Source organism: Myotis daubentonii, chromosome 6 (assembly GCF_963259705.1).
Source record: "Myotis daubentonii chromosome 6, mMyoDau2.1, whole genome shotgun sequence".
In the NCBI taxonomy this organism is placed as follows: Eukaryota; Metazoa; Chordata; class Mammalia; order Chiroptera; family Vespertilionidae; genus Myotis; species Myotis daubentonii.
In genome coordinates this window covers 86277278-86283277 of record NC_081845.1, presented here as the reverse complement: position 1 = coordinate 86283277, position 6000 = coordinate 86277278, and positions in this window count along the sequence as shown.

Here is a 6000-nt window from a genome sequence, read left to right as displayed (position 1 = left end):
TTATATTTATTTTGTTTCTTCAAGGATAAGAAAGTACGGGGATAAAGCACAAAAGCAGAGCCCTGGCCGGTGTGGCTCGGCTGGGCACCATTCCGTGCACCGAGAGGTTGCTGGTTGGATTCCTGGTCAGGGCACCTGCCCAGGTTGTGGGCTCAGTCCCCAGCAGGGGACATGCAGGAGGCAGCCAATCGATGTTACACTCTCACATTGATGTTTCTCTTTTCTCCCTTCCTCTCTAAAATTCAACAAATTCTTTTTTTATGTTTTTTTTAATATATTTTATTGATTTTTTACAGAGAGGAAGGGAGAGAGATAGTCAGAAACATCGATGAGAGAGAACATCGATCAGCCGCCTCCTGCACATCCCTCACTGGGGATGTGCCCGCAGCCCAGGTACATGCCCTTGACCGGAATCGAACCTGGGACCCTTCAGTCCGCAGGCCGACGCTCTATCCACTGAGCCAAACCGGTTTCGGCTTATGTTTTTATTTAATGTATTTTTATTGAGGAAGGGAGAAGGAGAGATAGAAACATCAATGATAAGAGAGAATCATTGATCAGCTGCCACCTGCACGCTCCCCACTGGGGACCGAGCCCGAAACCCAGGCATGTGTCCTGACCGTAAAGAAACTATTTCATTATAAGACTTGTTCCAGCGCTACCTGGGTAGCTCAGTTGGTTAGAGCATTGTCCCGATATGCCAAGGTTGTGTTTTCAATCCCCAGTCAGGGCACATTAAAGAACCAACCAGTGAATGCATCATAGGTGGAACAACAAATCTCTCTCTCTAAAACCAATAAATAAAAATTTAGCCCTTGCCAGTGTGGATCAGTTGGTTGGAGCATCATACCATATACCGAAAGGTTTCGGGTTCAATTCCCAGTCAGAGCGCATACCCAAGTTGTGGGTTCTATGTCTGGTTGGTCAGGACGCATGTGGGAGGCAACCAATGTTTCTCACATCAATCTCTCTCTCTCTCATCAATTTTTTTAAAGTATAAATAAATAAATACATTTTTAAATTTATTTCAGAATTAACATGTTTCTCTTTGGAGCCACACCTTTGACCAAAATGGTAAGAAATACCCAAGTAACCTTATCTGTAAAATTAGTCCCATGAGGCCCTTCTGCGTTCCTGTCCTCACAAGTGTGACTCTACCCAAATTGTTAGGGGAACTACCAGAGGGCGAAATATATTTCTAGGGATGACACTATAGGACTCCTTAAATTTCTCTTTGGGGCCTAGAATTTATACTCACACCCTTACTTGTGGTTTCATTGCTTCCCCTGCCCTTAAAGCAGTAGCAGTCGTGAACACAACATTCAGCAACAACCAACATGTAAATAGGAAGTTGTCATATAACTAACAGAAATTAGGATACTTACTGCTTGAATCGTCACATCAGTGGGTGGATTCCCTAATTATTTTTATTTTTGCAGTGTTGCCCTGACGTCGAGCTTCTCTCCTTACTAAGGTCAAATGTGTGTCCATCCTGATGCTCTTGTCCCCCTTGGACCCTTTGCAATGGGGATGCCCCCTGGGTGACGAGTTAGAAGGAGGGACCATCTGACTGCTTAGTTAGGATCAGTGTCTGTCCCCAGGGGCAGGCCCAGAGGAAGGAACCAGGCATCTTCTCTGAGGAGGGGGAAGCCCTCAGCCCTGGCTGTGGGAGGTGGGAGGCCTTGTTTCAGGAGGGACCCTAGTTCTCCCTGATGGGAGGAAGTAGCCAGTGGATTCTTGGGGACAGAGGGAAGGGAAAAGACACAAACCCCCCACCATCTGGGGAATCACTGAAATAGCATCGCTCAAGCAGGACTAGCTATGCTGTCTGCGGGACTAACTCCCGAGACAGGTAGGGCTCCTGGGGACCCAGCGGAAGGTGGAGAGCAGTAACCGCCAAGCCTTGGAGCAGTTTACAGGCACGGGGCTAGACACGGGGGCGTGTGTAACTGAGGCTGATTTCTGTTCTCCAGGAGCTCCAAATCTAGAGAGAAAACAAGCAAATAAGTAGGTACGTTTGGGAACCGGCCGGATGGAGTTCCAGAGAAAAGAAACTGGAGCTGCAACTCTCCAGGACTGCCACTTGGTAGAGAGCGACAAACCGGATTTCCATCCCTGGTTCTTAGTGCAGTTTCCTGAGTGATGTTTGAGAGCAAATATATAGACTTTCTGCAGGGATGAAGGTAAAGGACGTTTGTAATTATAGTGTTAACGTCGAGAAATCTGTCCCAGTATGCACACAAATGCTGGAGGCGCGTTTGTCGTATAAAGTAGATTCTTACGGGAACAGCCTGCATCTGCAGGGAACAGCCTGCGTCTGCATTGCTGCAGGGGAAAGGCCTTTATGAGAAACCTCTCTGTATCCCTCGCGCACAGGTGCTGTAGCCCGGCCTCTGACAGCAGCTGCCAAGGCAGGACGACCCTCCTGGGAAATCTAATTTCTGTGAAGGTCAAGGAGAGCCGTGCGGGGGGGGGGGGGGGGGGGCAGCATCTGGAAGCAGGTGCCAGCGCTTCATCTCACACGGACTCAGCTGCCTCCACCATAAACTAGGAAGACTCGTCCGGAAATGAAGCTGCCTCCATTCCTTGGTGTAAAATGATGTTATTGAAGACGTGTGGAAGGTAGAAAAAGCTCATGTTCCATTATCCCTGGGATAATTGAGAAGAGGTTTGGGTTTCCGGTTTTGTTTGGTTTTACCTTCTGCACACTGTCTCCTTCCTACCCTAGCTTTCTGTCTGTCCTTAACCCTCGAAAAGCGGCTGCCCCTCACCTGTTCGCTCCCTTTTCCTTCCCACGTTTGCTCCCTTACGTTTGTTTTTCAAGATCAAAAGCTGCTGTCCATGTTGTCTTCCCCAACTCCAGGCTCATCTGGCTGCTCTCACACTACAGTGAGTTCTCACTTAAGGTCATTAATAGGTTCTCGGAACTGCGGTGAAACGGCAACAAGGAAACCAATTTTACCGCAAGCCAATTGATATAAACAAGTTACGTTCCTGTGGCATCTCATCAACGTTGTCACATAGCGACGTTATTCCAGGACCTGCTGTAATCTCTTTCCCACGTGCTTCCTGGTAACCCTCGTCCCTCTGAGGAAGCAACAAGGAAAGCCTGAAAGGAAGGACGCGGGCTGCTAGGAGGGTCGTAATCCAGGAAGGAGGTGTGGGGCTGATAGGAAACTGCAGGTGGACCCTCTTTCCGGTGTGGGGGGTGTGGTGGTTTGCCGTTCGGAGAAGGCACTGCTTCATTATCTAAGTGAAAAGAGTAGGACTACAAATAACCCCAAAGTGCAGAGAATACGGACATAACTTATTGTGGGACTTGTTAGCAAAGGGACCCTGGAGTTAACTCAGGGAACCACAAAATGTTGGTCCTGAAAGGAGTCTTAAAAAACATACAGTCGAGGAGTTTCTGAAACAGACAAATCACAGGAGGCTAATGACCGAGAGAGCTTTCATTAAGCTAATAAATATGTGATAAAGGGCATACCACAAAATGTAAGCCTTGCTCCCATTCCAGGCCCCACTCCCATTTCCCAAAAATAATACCCATCTACACTTTTTTGTATATCCTTCCAAAATTGTTGCATACAAATACATCTATAGCCAAAAAACAAAAACAACCAGGACCATGCTCTTACACCCTATTCTGTATCTTGCTGTTTCAAATACAATCCAATACAGACATTTTCCAAATGTCTTGGGATTCTATAGTCAGGATTCTGTGATGGCAAGCAACAGAAACTGACCTGGTTAACTAGCATACGGAGTTTTATAGGAAGGGTAAGGATTAAAGGGAAGTTTGAAAAAAACACCAGGCTTGAGCAGCACAGGAACAAGGAAATTCCAGGAGGTTTCACTCAGTAGGTGGAAATCCTGAAAAGGCTTGCCGCAAACCTACATTTCTTCCGTCACCACTGCTCAAGATTCAAAAACCAAGGAAGATAAGTTTACGGTCCCAGGCCCCTCCCACTGGGCAGGTGAGAGGCCTGGAACAGGTCTCCCAGAACCCTTTCACGTTATGCGTGGTGGGCAAGCTTGTGCTACTCCACTCCCACAGATGTACACGATGAGGGACAGCTCACTGGAGAAAGGGGATACCACTGGGAAAGAGGATTGCGCCAGAACCAGTTTGGCTCAGTGGGTAGAGCATTGGCCTGAGGACTCAAGGGTCCCGGGTTCGATTCCAGTCAAGGGCATGTACCTTGGTTGTGCGGGCACGTCCCCAATGGGGGGGCGTGCAGGAGGCAGCTGATCAATGTTTCTGGCTCTCTATCCCTCTCCCTTCCTCTCTGTAAAAAAATCAATAAAATATATATATTAAAAAAAAGAGGATTGGATGTCAGCAGGCCAAAAAGTGGAAAACACCTATCACTGAAGTTTTGGGGTCTTGAGGACCTACATCACTACATATAATTGCAGAGTCTTCCATACATTTTTAAATTTTTTTATATTAGAGAGAGAAAGATAGAGAGAGAAACACTGATTTGTTGTTCCATTTATTTATGATTCATTGGTTGATTCTTGTATGTGCCATGACTGGGCATTGAACCGGCAACATGGCTGTATCAGGATGACCTTCTAACCAACCCAGCCCCCTGGCCAGGGCCTTCCATACTCCATGTAATCACTCCCTAATGACGGACAACTGAAGTGGTCAGGAAAAAAGAGAGCAGAAGCTTCTGAGACAAGCTACAGAGAATAAGATTCTTGAGGCGGTGAATGGCCATGCCAGGCTCTCACCCAGTAACCTCCCTTCGAAAAAACCCACTATCATCTCACCCGGTGTGAGAGCCCGTGCTCAAAGCTCAGTAAACATGTTCAGTTGGTGAGGGATTGTTTGGTTGAAGCCTCCATCCCTTTGTCTCTGACCAGCCTGGTGGGAGGGTGGCTTTGGCACTGAGACGAAGGACACTCTCAGCACCACCCGCGGGCACGGGATCGCCTTCCCTGAATCCTGGCCTCCAAAGTCTTGTCAGCCAGTGTTGCTGATACCCCTCAAAGTCCTCCTCTCTCGAATATGTCCGCTCCACAGAACCTACCTTTCATCTGTCGGGGAAGTTACAAAATATTGACTCATTTTGGTTCTTTGTTCAGACCAATGCGATGCCTTGCACGCGGCCAACAAGCCCCTGCAGGGGTCCACTGCTGTGACAGGTGCTGTACCTGAGACTAGGAGACAAGCTCCCTGCCTTCTGAGCACCCGGTCTAAGTAGGGCAACAACAGGCCAAATGGTACAGGATGACGTCGGTGGGGTCCCTGGGAGTGCTGACGGCCAAATAACCACATCGCTCTACCCTCAGGAAACATATGCTGTGCTAGACACTTGGCAAAGCCTGGAGACTTTTTTTTTTTTTTTTGCCACAACTGGCGTGAGGATGCTACTGGCTTATAGTGGGTGCAAGTTTGGGTTGCTGCTGAACACCCTTACAGCGCCCAAGACAGCCCCCTCCCCCATAACAAATAACTATCCGGGGCCCCAAATGCCACTAGTGCCAAGATGAAGAAGCCCGTGCTGAAATGGAAAAAAAGAAAGAGCCCTAACCGGTTTGGCTCAGTGGATAGAGCGTCGGCCTGTGGACTCAAGGGTCCCAGGTTCGATTCTGGTCAAGGGCATGTACCTTGGCTGCAGGCACATCCCCAGTGGGGGGTGTGCAGGAGGCAGCTGATCGATGCTTCTCTCTCATCGATGTTTCTAACTCTCTATCCCACTCCCTTCCTCTCTGTAATAAAATATATTTTTTTAAAAAAAAGAGAAACCTGTGCTAGACGTCTAGGATCAGGCATGGCCCCGGCCCCGCCAGTGTCACGGGGAAGAAATGTGTGCAGGAATTCGGAGAAAGGGCGGAGACTGCTTAGAGCCTTGCTGGTTAAAATGTATTCCTAGACCCGAAGCATCCCTTGGAAGCGTGTGAAAACGCCGCCTCCGACCTGAGGCCCCCGCCCCTCCCGAGTAAGTATCTGCATTTCCGCAGGACCCTCGGGTGGCTTCTGTGCACACA